The sequence below is a fragment of the Prionailurus viverrinus genome, chromosome D3 (assembly GCF_022837055.1).
Source record: "Prionailurus viverrinus isolate Anna chromosome D3, UM_Priviv_1.0, whole genome shotgun sequence".
Classification (NCBI taxonomy): Eukaryota; Metazoa; Chordata; class Mammalia; order Carnivora; family Felidae; genus Prionailurus; species Prionailurus viverrinus.
The window spans coordinates 37954924-37969600 of NC_062572.1; the positions used below are offsets into that span (position 1 = coordinate 37954924).

General features: G+C 43.5%; 1 long non-coding RNA gene across 2 annotated transcripts in view; it reads right to left on the minus strand.

The window, feature by feature from the left end:
• Window positions 1-14677, minus strand: part of LOC125149512 (uncharacterized) — a 73436-nt gene that overhangs the window by 38092 nt on the left and 20667 nt on the right. For both annotated transcript variants that reach the window (XR_007145951.1, XR_007145950.1), the window contains exons 3-4: window positions 11096-11211; window positions 7890-8022 (exon numbers count right to left, since the gene is read on the minus strand). This is a non-coding gene — a long non-coding RNA (uncharacterized LOC125149512). The remainder of the gene's footprint in view (window positions 1-7889; window positions 8023-11095; window positions 11212-14677) is intronic.

The window sequence follows — 14677 nt, forward strand, 5'->3', positions numbered from 1 at the left end:
ACAATTGAGAATGGGGAGAAACATAGAAAGTACATTTATACATGGTTGGTAGAGATCCAGTCTCAGAAAACAAGTGTAGTTCAGAGAATAAAAAAAGAAGAAAGGAAGGACGCTCATGAATAATAGAGAAAGAAAATATTATATCAGCTGAAAAGCTAAAATTAAAAACAAAAAACCTCTGAAATTTTATAATAATTTTTAAAATATTGCAAAACCAAACCTCCTGTCAGATCAAAATGAAATCCCTTGTAATATATACTGCATGATCACTAATGTTTGTTTATGGTATTTATCTTTATGAATTCATTGAGTTCATAAGGGAGGAAGGCTAAAATAGTATTGGCTTTATCTTACTTCTCTTCATGAAGAAAAATGTCAATGTCATAATAAAGATGAGGTATTTTTTACCGACACTGCTTTTATATTATATCATGAAATTATACATTTTTAAAAAATCAGCTAGGCAAATCGAATTCAACGGCATATAAAAAGAATTATTCACCATGATCAAGTGGGATTCATTCCTGGGATGCAGGGCTGGTTCAACATTCGCAAATCAATCAACGTGATACATCACATTAACAAAAAAAAAGAGAAGAACCATATGATCCTGTCAATCGATGCAGAAAAGGCCTTCGACAAAATCCAGCACCCTTTCTTAATAAAAACCCTTGAAAAAGTCGGGATAGAAGGAACATACTTAAAGATCATAAAAGCCATTTATGAAAAGCCCACAGCTAACATCATCCTCAACGGGGAAAAACTGAAAGCTTTTTCCCTGAGATCAGGAACACGACAAGGATGCCCACTCTCACCGCTGCTGTTTAACATAGTGCTGGAAGTTCTAGCATCAGCAATCAGACAACAAAAGGAAATCAAAGGCATCAAAATTGGCAAAGATGAAGTCAAGCTTGCGCTTTTTGCAGATGACATGATATTATACATGGAAAATCCGATAGACTCCACCAAAAGTCTGCTAGAACTGATACAGGAATTCAGCAAAGTTGCAGGATACAAAATCAATGTACAGAAATCAGTTGCATTCTTATACACTAACAATGAAGCAACAGAAAGACAAATAAAGAAACTGATCCCATTCACAATTGCACCAAGAAGCATAAAATACCTAGGAATAAATCTAACCAAAGATGTAAAGGATCTGTATGCTGAAAACTATAGAAAGCTTATGAAGGAAATTGAAGAAGATTTAAAGAAATGGAAAGATATTCCCTGCTCATGGATTGGAAAAATAAATATTGTCAAAATGTCAATACTACCCAAAGCTATCTACACATTCAATGCAATCCCAATCAAAATTGCACCAGCATTCTTCTCGAAACTAGAACAAGCAATCCTAAAATTCATATGGAACCACAAAAGGCCCCGAATAGCCAAAGGAATTTTGAAGAAGAAGACCAAAGCAGGAGGCATCACAATCCCAGACTTTAGCCTCTACTACAAAGCTGTCATCATCAAGACAGCATGGTATTGGCACCAAAACAGACACATAGACCAATGGAATAGAATAGAAACCCCAGAACTAGACCCACAAACATATGGCCAACTCATCTTTGACAAAGCAGGAAAGAACATCCAATGGAAAAAAGACAGCCTCTTTAACAAATGGTGCTGGGAGAACTGGACAGCAACATGCAGAAGGTTGAAACTAGACCACTTTCTCACACCATTCACAAAAATAAACTCAAAATGGATAAAGGACCTAAATGTGAGACAGGAAACCATCAAAACCTTAGAGGAGAAAGCAGGAAAAGACCTCTCTGACCTCAGCCGTAGCAATCTCTTACTCGACACATCCCCAAAGGCAAGGGAATTAAAAGCAAAAGTGAATTACTGGGACCTTATGAAGATAATAGCTTCTGCACAGCAAAGGAAACAACCAACAAAACTAAAAGGCAACCAACGGAATGGGAAAAGATATTCGCAAATGACATATCGGACAAAGGGCTAGTATCCAAAATCTATAAAGAGCTCACCAAACTCCACACCCAAAAAACAAATAACCCAGTGAAGAAATGGGCAGAAAACATGAATAGACACTTCTCTAAAGAAGACATCCGGATGGCCAACAGGCACATGAAAAGATGTTCAGCGTCGCTCCTCATCAGGGAAATACAAATCAAAACCACACTCAGGTATCACCTCACGCCAGTCAGAGTGGCCAAAATGAACAAATCAGGAGACTATAGATGCTGGAGAGGATGTGGAGAAATGGGAACCCTCTTGCACTGTTGGTGGGAATGCAAATTGGTGCAGCCGCTCTGGAAAGCAGTGTGGAGGTTCCTCAGAAAATTAAAAATAGACCTACCCTATGACCCAGCAATAGCACTTCTAGGAATTTATCCAAGGGATACAGGAGCACTGATGCATAGGGCTTTTGTACCCCAATGTTCATAGCAGCACTCTCAACAATAGCCAAATTATGGAAAGAGCCTAAATGTCCATCAACTGATGAATGGATAAAGAAATTGTGGTTTATATACACAATGGAATATTACGTGGCAATGAGAAAAAATGAAATATGGCCTTTTGTAGCAACGTGGATGGAACTGGAGAGTGTGATGCTAAGTGAAATAAGCCATACAGAGAAAGACAGATACCATATGGTTTCACTCTTATGTGGATCCTGAGAAACTTAACAGGAACCCATGGGGGAGGGGAAGGAAAAAAAAAAAAAAGAGGTTAGAATGGGAGAGAGCCAAAGCATAAGAGACTGTTAAAAACTGAGAACAAACTGAGGGTTGATGGGGGGTGGGAGGGAGGAGAGGGTGGGTGATGGGTATTGAGGAGGGCACCTTTTGGGATGAGCACTGGGTGTTGTATGGAAACCAATTTGTCAATAAATTTCAGGGAAAAAAAAATAAATAAAATAAAAAATAAAAAATCAGCTAGGTTTTAAAATGTTCTGATCAACAAATGCATAAGGAAAAATATCTTTATTTTTATTGAAAGATAATAGCATGGATATTAAAGATTATTTCTATTTGGGTTTGGAAAATAAATTTTGAATTGCAATATGAAGCTGGATATATTTGTTATTCAGGAAATTCATATCAAATGAAATACTGAGGTCATGTTATGAAGATCTACTCAGGAGGCATTAATATTAAGTCTTCAAGTTTTACTTCCGGTTCTCTGATAGCAGCTTCAGTCTGTGTTTCCGCATGTGCAAAACGTGCCATCACCTTTCCCTCTTAGGCGAAGCACATTTGCCTTTTAAGCTTGCTTGGCTGTCAAACTCTCAGTTTTCCCTGGGGTTTGAAGAGATAAATAAGTGTTTTTTGTTTTGAAAAGACTTTTCTGGTCGTTGGAACAAGTAAGAGCCTGGACGATCATTCGTTCTAGGTTCTGCAGGCTGCATATGTAATCAGGGACAGTGACAAGTTGATAAAAGAGTTCAAAAGAGAATAGGGCTAGTGGGAAAGAGCTTAATGCTTTTCTAGGAACGAATAGTGGATCATTGCTCTCCAAGCTGGTCTGTGACATTTGTTAAGGCGCTCTTATATGTACACTCACATTTCTGGTTATGTGTTCATTTCTTCATTTCGGATAGTTTATGCCTTCTACAGCCATGGATGCTCCTCACAACAATGGGAGAAACAGAAAGATACAGACACAGTGACCTGCAAAGAACGGCAGAATCCTTCACCATGAGGCTGCCTTCTAGGGGCATTCTTGCCGAAGAGCTGTTCTGACTTCAGCTAGCTGAATCTCTCACTGCTTATGAATGACCCAAATCAAAGATATTTCCCATTTGGAGTGAGAACTCCAAAGTCATCGTCTCAAGGACAAATTCTAGGATTCTGTGGAAAGCTGAGTATTGTCATGATATCAAAACAACGAGAATACTGTTACTAAGTTTGATTTTCCTACTGATGGGTATCTTGCCATGTTTTTCCCAGGCTATTTCCCACAAGCATATGCTTTTCATTTGCATCAGAAATTCCCTCATTAAGATGATCGTGTCCAGTGTTCACTCCAGCTGGTGTTGAGCAACAGACCCACTGACTAACTGCATGAATGAGGCTTCACTCAGGGAGAAAGATGAGTTCCTTGTTATTTTCTCTTTGCTTTTGTAACTAAAGGAGGAAAACAGTGATATGCAGGTTATGTTCCTGGTGATTTGAAATTGAAGCACATAACACAGACAGAAGTTGAGTACAAGAACAGAGACAAAGGGTCTATAAAGCATACATGGATCAAAGGAGAATGTCAGCGTGAAATAGATCGAGAGTAAAGAAGAAAAGGGAGAATTGGGAAGAAGAGGCACCAAAGGAGATCGGCAGCAGCCTGCCTGCAGCTGGGGAGGGCAAAACAGTGGGGGCAGTGAGTATTGCTAGTCGGAGGTACATTTAGACTTGGAGCAATCAGACAGAGGCGTGGGGTAACAGACCATTCCTCCGTTTTACTAGCCCATTGAGCGAATAGTTAGTCCATTGACTTAGACTTGCAAAATGAACACCGTGTATCAGATTATAATAAGGACGGAAATGACTGTATTAAAACTAAGACTGGGTCTACGAGACGGAGGGGGAAATACTTAAGATTGTAGAGATCTAGATTAGCTCCGGGAGACGGAGCATGAATCAGTGTTTCCTGACTTTGTCACTTTCAGAACTTGTCCACATGAAGTCAAGATGGGGAACGTTTTGTCTCCTAACAAATGTGGGGAAGTGATTTACCATCTTCAGTTCCTGAGAACAGATGGTTGTAGATCATGCACAGCAGGCATCACGAGGAGATAAAGTGAGTGGTACCTGCATAGTTCAGTTTGAGAAACCTAATGGGTACCCTATTTCAAAATACCAACTTGAAGCCTTTCCATTCTTAAAGCTGCACTACTCTGGTTCGTGATGTATTTTCCTTTGCTGTTCACAGGAAGTGATGGACAGTCCAGTAGAATAAAGCGCCAGGTAGTAGGAAAGGACGGGGGTGGGGAGGGGATGCGGAAATGGGGAGAAAGCCACTTAGAAAAGAGTAGGGGACTTCTTATGACTTAGGAAGGGTTGCAAGTGTCAAACATTTTCCTTCTTTCCTTGACCCCAATTAGGTCACTGCCACTATCCTTTTATAATAAATATTTTACACGAAAACCTGGGAAGTTAATGTTCAAGTATCTCAACCAGGGTCATGCTCTACCTTCCCCCTCCAGCCCCCCGAGGCAATGTCTGAAAACATTTCTGGTTGTCACACTGGGAAGGTGGTGCCACTGGCACCTAGTGAGTAGAGGCCAGAGATGTCGCTAAACATCCAACAACATATAGAACAGCCCTCACCACAGGGAATTATCTGACCGAACATGTCAAACGTGCCAAGGGTGAAAAATCCTGGTGTACTGACACCATCATATACATGAAAGACAGACAGTTCCAAGCAAATTCATGGGTTCATCCATTCACTCATCAGCAAATATTCAGCGAGTGTGTTCAAGGCAGCAGGCCAGGGGCTAGGGGACAATGATGAGGTGCACACAGTCCTAGCCTTTTGGAATCTGCCACTCTCAACAAGACCATCTTAGAAACATTCAGAGCAAAGAGAGATTCATCCCAGGTGCACCATCAGAGGAGGCTTAGGGACACAGCCGGGTTCACATGGGTGGGTGGTGGACACTCGGGAGGAGGAGGACACACTCTCTGAAGGAAGAAAAGGAGGAAGCATATTGCAGAACAGGAAGCAAACTCATGGGACAATATCGGAGCAAACTGGAGTGGAAAAGGGAAACACAGCATTGGAAGGGGAGCCAGATTGCATGAAGTCTTGAAAGTCAGGCTGAAGTTTTGTTGTTGTTTGTTTATTTGTTTTTACTGCACCTTGTTGAAAAGAGAATCCACTGAATGGTTTCAAGCAGGGGTGTGCCATGATCGGAGACCTGGAGTTGAAACACTCTCCTAGCAGAAGCGCATGAGTGGTGGCCTTTGAAAAGCTCCTTGAATGTCCTCACTGTTCCCTGCGCTCCTGGTCCAGTGAAAGAGCTCAGCAAATGCCCTGTTCGCAGTCTTGGGGCTGGCAGGCCTCCTCTGCCTTTCCCAGACTCTGATCTCAACACGTGTCTCCCATTTCCTTCTTTTCCTCACTGTTAGGATTTCATCTTTATTACTATTTTTTGAGCCATAACTCTAGGTCCTTTTCATAACGGAATTTGTTTCACATCCCCTGTGGTTCTCACATGTCAGCATCAGAACCACGGGGGGATAGTGATGGGGGGCCGGGGGACAGAAGGGAGGGATTACCAAGGGGTGATGAAGATGTTCATTATTGATTGATCTGGTAACAGTTTGATGACGCGTGCCTATGTCAAAACTTACCAAATTTTAGATTTTAAATGGGTGCGATTTACTTTATGTCAGTTATACTTCCGCAAAGGTATTGAAATAAAAGAATCCCCTGGAGGGCACAAGATTTTGCATTTCTAACACTCTTTGAGAGGCACTATTCTATACTGACCTTGGATAAACCAATTTCCTTCCCCTTTCTGCACGATTTCCAGATCTTCCTGTCATGATTCCTCTTGAAGGGCTGTCTGGCACATGATGACCTTACTCCATCAACTACCATTTATCTTTGATCATGGCAGTCTGGCTTCTGCCTTCTACTATTCTAACAACATTGCTCCTTCAAGGATCATGGGTGATAATGATAATCAGCATGGAGATAGTTGTCACATGCCCGTTTTGTTCTAAATATTTTACATGTATATTAATTCATGTCTCCTTGTAACAAGCTAATGAGATAGACACTATTACAGTTTCTACTCTAAGGGGGGAAAATTAAAGTACACAGAGGAGGTTTACCAATGGACCCGGGTCACAGAGCTAGTAAGCAGTGAAGTCCAGACTTGAATCCGGGCAGTCTGGTTCCAGAGCCACGTTCTTAACCACTGCTTGTCTTCCCCTGACATTCTGAAGCTGGCTGGGCACTCATGGCCAGGTCATGTTATCCTCCTATTGGACATAAATGGTCTTAGAGAACAGTAACCTCATACAAGGCCACCCTCAGACCATGGTAAAATGAGCCCCAACAAGGCCACGTCATAATTTGCAGAAGAGACAATAGCAAGGTAACTGTGCCACCACAAAATGCCAACCATCCCCTTTCTCAGCCAAAATGAGTGATGGCTTCTTGACCGATTACAACTTTATCCTCCTTCTAGTTCTTCCTCCCTGTAGATAAGACTTGTTGAGATATACGATCATGGAATTGACCCTACTCTCTGACAGCAATCAGTCCACAGTGAGCCCCTGCTTCCTTAGACTCCCCCCACCCCAATCATTCATCTGAAGTCCAGATCCAATATAGCTTCTAACAACATTTTGCTGAGACAACCAATGGTTCCCCATGATGTGTGCCTTCCCTCCTGCAACAAGTAATACACCCAATTTGTTCGACTATAAGTAGGTTCCTGGCAGGCTTTGGCTAGAGAGCATTGACACCTCTATGCTATGTATAACTTCCTACTTTTTGAAATCTTCTTCTTGGATTCTGGACACTATGGTCTCCTGGTTCCCTTCTTATTTTTTTTTTTATGAGTTCCAGTGATTTTCACCTCTTGGTGTTCATGTCCTTGTGTAATCCTTTCCCTTTGAGGAGAGTTTGGACCTAGTGACTTCCTACTGATGAACAGAACACATCAAAAATAACATGACATCCCTTCTGAGATTAGGTTGCAAAAAGAGAACAAGTCTTACTTGTTCTCTCAGTTTCTCATGCTGATGGAGCCAGCTGCCATATTTTGAGGCGCTCTGTGGAGAAACCCACAGAAAGTGGGTATCCCATAGAAAAACCCAAATAGAAGTGTCAAGGAACTAAGGTAGGCCCCCAAGCAATAGCCAGCCAGTGAGGAATTGAGTCCTCCAAACAACCACTTGAGTTACCTTGGAATTGGATCATCCCCTCGTTGAGCCTTGAGAAGGCTGCCATCCTGGCTGACCCCTTGATTGCAGACTTGGGAGAGACTCTGAAGAGAGGCATTCAGTCAGGCTGGGCTGGATTCCTCACCCACGGAAACTATAAAATAGCAAATTTTTTGTTATGTTCAGTCTCTACATCTTGGAATGATTTGTTAATATGCAACCACAAATAACTATTAGAGACCTCGTTAATACAGAGATTATTCTACAGTATCGACCTAGTTATGTCACTGGCAGGGAATCTGTCATGACTGACCTCTGCCTGTAGGATAAAGGTTCACAGTCTGACCCATGTTGCACATATCCTTTGCTTCAGCCACAGTAAACTGCTCATAGGTCTCAGAACATACCAAGTGACTATATTATCCTGTTTCCCGTTTCCTCTCCCTAGAATATTACACATTCTGTTAGAATTAATTGCTCCTCTCCTAGGTAGGAACAGGCCCAAAGGAACGGGTAGGAATGGGCAGGAAAGATAGAGAAAGCACACAGACATGAGGAAGCAAAGGAAAGTAAATATAATAACACAGGAGACGGCCGCTGTAAGAATGATAACAGAAATTCATTGGCTCCAAAGAGAACAGACCGTGCACTGTAGCAAAATGTGGACTTGCCCATGAAGGGGATGGAAGACGTTCCCTGTAAGAGAAATCACTTTGATCCTTGGGTTGGGAGTAACATTTGTAGCTGGGGGGGAATGATGGTAGAAACCTAGGTGAAAACTTGCTGTTGCTATTTCTGGTCAATCAACATAAGCAGCTGGAGGCACAGGCAGATGCCTAGGGCCCTGCTCCTATGGGTGCCCATCACGCCATAGCCTCCGGGTACATTTACAAATATGATTTTTAGATGTCATTTTTGGCTCTCAGAACTTGCGGCTCTCAGAGTGACTTCACTCTCTGCCTTTAAATTAGGTTTCCCTGAGGAATGTCAGGCATTCTATGACGAAACCCGATCAACCCGGCTGAAAATTTCTATTAAATCTTTCCAGAATCTTGTTTTTATTTTTCCTGGCTGAGTGGCCCTTTGCTCTGAGCAAGTTTGTAGGGGAGAAACCTTTGCTAAAGGCAGCAAAGCTGAGAAATATTTAACAGTGTGTGAATCCAGCAGACAGCTCCGGGACTGTGAGGGAAGGGAGGGGGCCGTTCTACTCTTATGAAGACGGAAATGTTTTAAAATGCAGTCATTAACTGGTGGAATCTTCTAGAATTGGCGGTTCCCTACTGGGAATTTGGGTTAAGTTTCTCGGGGGGGGGGGGGGGGGGGGGCGGGGCGTGTAACAAAACCGTGCATCCTCACGGGAAGCCAGAAAAGAGGACTCAAAGCAGTAGAGCGTGGTCTTCTCCGCGCAATGGGGCTGACACAGAAGCAATGCCTTCCCCCTTCATTATTCGGATGGAAGGTGGGAAAGGTTGCCTGTGGCTGAGACAGGTAGAAGTTGTAGTTAACAGCGGGAAAGCAGTTCTGCCAGGGCTAGCCAGCGGCCATGTGTTACTCATTTATCCTGCAAGAGTTCTGACACAGTTAAGAGTCTGGGTAGGTTTTAAAAGAGCACCCTAATCACTGTCTAGGGCTCCAGGTAGTTGATTAGAGGGATAATAGATTAAAGGAGAGTAAGATGCACGTTGTATCTTGCTGTCACTGAGCCATGGATCTTTTAGGTCCTGGAAGAGGTCCTAGCACTGATGATAATAAGATTCCTTACTTTGATTGTCTCAGGTCATAAAGAGACTTTTTAATATGAAATCCATGCCAGCTAGCATTTGATCTGGCTTATGAATTTCTAGAACTAATAGATGTAACCCAGAGTTGTCATTTTAACTTTTATTTATATGGCTTGTTGGTTTGCCTGCCTGCTTTGCTTGCGCACTCTTTCTCTCTCTCTCTCTTTCCCTCTCTCCTTCCTTCCACCCCTTCCTCTGTGTTCCAGGAACACGTTCAGGAATTTGGTAGTGCCTGTGCCGTGCGGGATGACCCCAGATCAGATGCTAGCAAGCCCAGATCCCAGAGATGTTTACTGCTGCGGGCTCCCAAGCATCAGCCGAAGGCAAATCAAGCTTCCAAGGTCTTCAGTGGCTGCAGGCTCCCAGAGCTGCTTCAGCACCTCCATGCATGGGAGGTCCCCAGCCTGGGGTGTGCTGGAGATCCAGCTCATCGCACCTTCTCACCTCCCTGGCTGCCTCAGTCACCATCCGAAGCCTAAGCCTCAAGATCACCATCACTGGCCAGGTTGCCCTAAAATGCCCTCATCTGACCTCATCTTCCACCTTTCTCCCTCCTCCTAAATCATTCCCAAAGTTCCCTTTGAAATTCATAGTCCATTATCAACAAAGTCCTAGTGTACCAGAACATTCCATTCCTCTTCTTGCTCTAACTCAAACATTTCCTGTGTAGGGCCAGGAAGTACCTATTTTAGGCTTTGCGGGCCATACAGTCTTTGTTGCAACTACTTAACTTTGCCATTCTAGTGCAAAAGCAGTCGGAGAAAATACGTCAACAAAGTGTTCCAATAAAACTTTATGTACAAAGCCAGGGGCAGGCCAGACTTGGCCCAAGGGTGGTAGCTTTCCAATCCCTGATCTAACAAAAACCTGGCTACCCCCCACAGGACTCCTGTTTGCCTCAGCTTTCAGGCGAAGGTGGTTTCTCCCTCTTGCAGTTGTCCTAAATCACAGCTGTAAATTGCCAATCTCTCTGTTATGTGCCTTATTCTTCAGTGGCTTGAGCACTTAAGTCACTTCTCTCTCACCCCTCTCACCATTCTTGGAGACTTCAGAATTTCAGACACCATCCACCCAACGCACTGGTCTCTCGGTTCCTGACTCTTTCGCAGCCACTGATCTCTTATTCCACCTCATCTCAGCCACCCCATCACAAAGCCACGTCCTAGACCTTGTTATTACCCAGCGCATTTCCACCATCTCAGTTTCAAACGCCACCTCTCCAAACATCACCTCCTAGTCTCCTGCATATCTAGTAATCCCAGCCCAGAAATTCCCGGATTTTAATGAAACCTCAAATTACACACCACTTCCCTCCTTCCCTCCTACGCTTGACCTTGTCGCGTCACCGCTCCTCAGAAAACACACCGGCCTGTCTGCCCTGCTGCCCTTCTGTCTTCTCATCATACGCCAACCCTGGCTAAACCCAGATATGTTCTAAATCTGTACCTGCTGCAGAGCGAGTTAGCGTGGCAGAAAGGAATCACACCGCCACACACACTGGATTCGCTGTGGGGTGAATACAGCAAAACCACAAAGATCCCAGTCCTCGTGGAGCTATCGTTCTAGGGAGAGAGAAAAAACAGTAAGTAGGATAAAGCATTAAAGTATAGAGTAAGGTATAGCATGGAGTTACAGATGAATTCCAAGGAGAAAACATAAAATAGGGAAGGAAGTTACGGGATGAGGGAAGGTTGTAAAGTTTTAGATAAGCTGGCCTACTGAGAAGATGGCTTTTATGTGAAAACAAGAAGTGTGTGAGGACAAAGAGCTATGTGTACATCTTAGGGAAGAACATCCCAAGCTGAGGAACACTTCACATGCAAAGGTCTTGTGATGGGCATGTACCTGGCTCATGAGAGACACAACGAAGAAGCCTAAGTAGCTCAAGCAGAGTGTATGATGGGGACAGTAGGAGGGGATGTGTTCAGAAAAGTTAACAGGACTATGTTTGTTACCTGTTGCTAACAAATGACCACAGACTTTGAGGCTCAAAACAACACCCATTTATTAGCTTACAGTTTTCTTGGGCCAGGAGTCCATTCTCAGCCTAACGTCCTCTGCTGAGGTCTCACAAGGCTCTAGTCAAGGTGGCAGTGGGGCCGTGTTCTCATCTGGAGACTCAACTAGGGAGGGATCCACTTTCAAGCTCACTCAGGTTGTTAGAATTCATTCCCTTGCAGCTGTAAGACTGAGAGCTGTAGGGGTTTCTTGTTGGGCCTCAGCAGAGCCCACTCTCAGTTTTGGAAGCTGCATAGATTTCTCTACCAGATGGCCTACTCTATAGACAGGTCACAACATGGCAGCTTGCTTATTTAAGGCCAGCAGGAGAGTGAGAGAGTCTGCTAGCAGAGGAGTGCTACATAAAGTTACATAAATGTAATCACGGGAGTGACCTCTGACACCTTTGCTGTATTCTGTTGGGGGGAAGCCAGTCACAGCTCCCACCAACAGTCAAAGGGAGGGGATCACACAAAGGCATGGACACACAAAGGCATGGGGACCCCTGGGAGTCTGTCTGCCACAGAGACTCAGATCACGTAAGGGATACATGGGCCCTTGTAAGGACTTTGACTTTTTCTCTGATTGAGACTGGGAGCCGTTGGAAAGTTTTGAACTGAGGAATGACATAATATGATTGTGTTTTAACAGGGTTGATTGGGTTGAGATGACAGGTTGAGAATAGACTTCGTGGGGCTAGAAACAGAAGCAGGAAGACCAGTTAAGGACTATTCCAATAATCCAGATAAAAGTTGACAGAGGTAAATTTGGAGTGGGAGGTAAAAATGGGGAAGGAGAAGCCATATTCTGGATATATTCTGAAAGCTGAGCCAACATGATTTGCTAGCACATCAGCAGTAGACTGTGAGAAAAAGAGAGGAGTCCAGGGTGTTCCCAAAGTTTTTAGCCTAAACAACCATAAGGATAGAGTTGCCATAAATTACGACGGGAACATCAAGGAAAAGCAGGTTTGAGGGAGAATATCAGGAGCTCTATTTTTGATATGTTTGAACGGCCAGCCACTTGATGGCAAGTAAATTACACTGGACACAGTCCGTTCTGGAAGGAGGAGTGATCTGTCCCTATCAGAACTGATAGCAATCCTGGATATGGGTTTGCATTCCACACCTGCCGCACATCTGTGAGTGCAGTGGTCTGAGTGCTTACAGAGTGCTTCATTTATAGGCATGGGACCCCAGATTAACATTGTCTTGCACCAAAAGACCCATTTTATGGCAAAGGAAGTATGGCAAAGGGCACCCATTGTCCCACCCATACAGTGGGTTCTCCCATTACCTGGAAGCAGTAAGAACGTTGGGATGGCTTATTCAAGGTTTCAAAAAGGCATGAGCTTGGGGATTCTGTCCTTCAGGATGGAACTGCTGGCTGGTGCAGAGAGCTTGTCTCTAATAGCCAGACTTCATGGGTCCAGGGACGAAGGGATAAAAGTAGGATTGCCCTTCTCACCATCACCATCAGCACCCATCAGTCCTGTGACTCTAAGTTCTAATGGATTGAAAATTCTGGTTCCAGATGATTGCTTTGACCTGAGCACAGTAAAGCTTCCATGGAAGCTAAACTGTAGCAAGTCGGCAGCCTGGGCATTTTGGTCTCAAGATGGGAGACTACCAGGCAAGGAAGGAGTTCCCGTACCGGCAGGAGAAATCAGTTCTGATTATCATGAAAAGCTGCTTGTTGCTGCTGCAATGTGACAGGGAGACGCATATCTGGAATTCAGGGAATTCACTGGGGCATCACGTAAGTGCTCCAGGATGGGCACGTCCGACTCAGTGGGTCCACTGTGGACATGACGAGATCTGACAGCTGCAAGAGATTGGCCAGCAGACATGAGTGGTGCTCGTTATCATACCCCACCTCTTGCCTCCGATTCTCGCCACAGGAGCGGTGGACAGTTCGATCTATGCTGCAGGGTCCTGTCTCAAGCACCTTTTAGAACTCTCTCTACCTCAGAACTCTCTCTGAAGCTGCGCGAGCTCACTCGGGTGGGGACGTCGTAGCTGGAAAACTCGAGGGATTTCATGCCTTCAGAAGCCACCCCAGAGTAACAGAAGATAGACCCTAATTGATAATGCCCAGCCTCCTATGTTTGCTTTTCTTCAACTTTTATTGAGATATAAAGGACATGTAACATTATAGTGGTTTTAGATTTACAACATAATGATTTGAGATACAACACAATGATTTGATTTCACAGGTAGTGAAATGATTACCACAATAAGTTTAACATCCATCACCGAACATACACTTTTTTTTTCTTGTGATAAAAAATTTTTAAGATTGATTCTCTTAGCAACTTTCAAATACGCAATACAGTATTGTTAACTATAGCCACCAGGCTATACGTTACATGCCCAGGACTTATTTATCTTATAATTGGAAGTTTGTACCTTTTTCCCACTTTCATCCATTTCTCTCACCTTCCCCCCCAAACCCCTGCCCATTTCCAGCCACCACCAATCTGTTTCTATATTTATTTTTTTAAGGTTCATGTATTTGTGAGATCATGCCATATTTATCTTTCTCTGACATTTCATTTAGCATAATGCTCTCAAGGCCCATCCATGTTGTTGCAAATGAATTTCCTCCTTTTTATGGCTGCATAATATTCCACTGTCTGTATATGTGTGTGTGTGTGTGTGTGTGTGACATCTTCATTATTCCTCCATTGATAGATTCTTAGGTTATTTCCATATCTTGGCTGTCGTAAATAACACTGCAATGAACACAGGAGTGCAGATATCTCTTTGAGGCTCTGTTTTCATTTCCTTCAGGTATATACCCAGAAGTGAACTCCTGCATCATTTGATAGTTCTATTTTTAATTTCTTTGAGAAACCTTCATACTGTTTTCCATAGTGGCTGCCTCAGTTTACATCCCCACCAACAGTGCTCCTGGGCTCCATTTTCTCCAACTCTTGTTATCTCTTGTTTTTGGCTGTAGCCATTCTAACAGGTATGAAGTAATACTGTCATTTTGATTTGCATTTCCCTGGTGATTAGTGATGTTGAG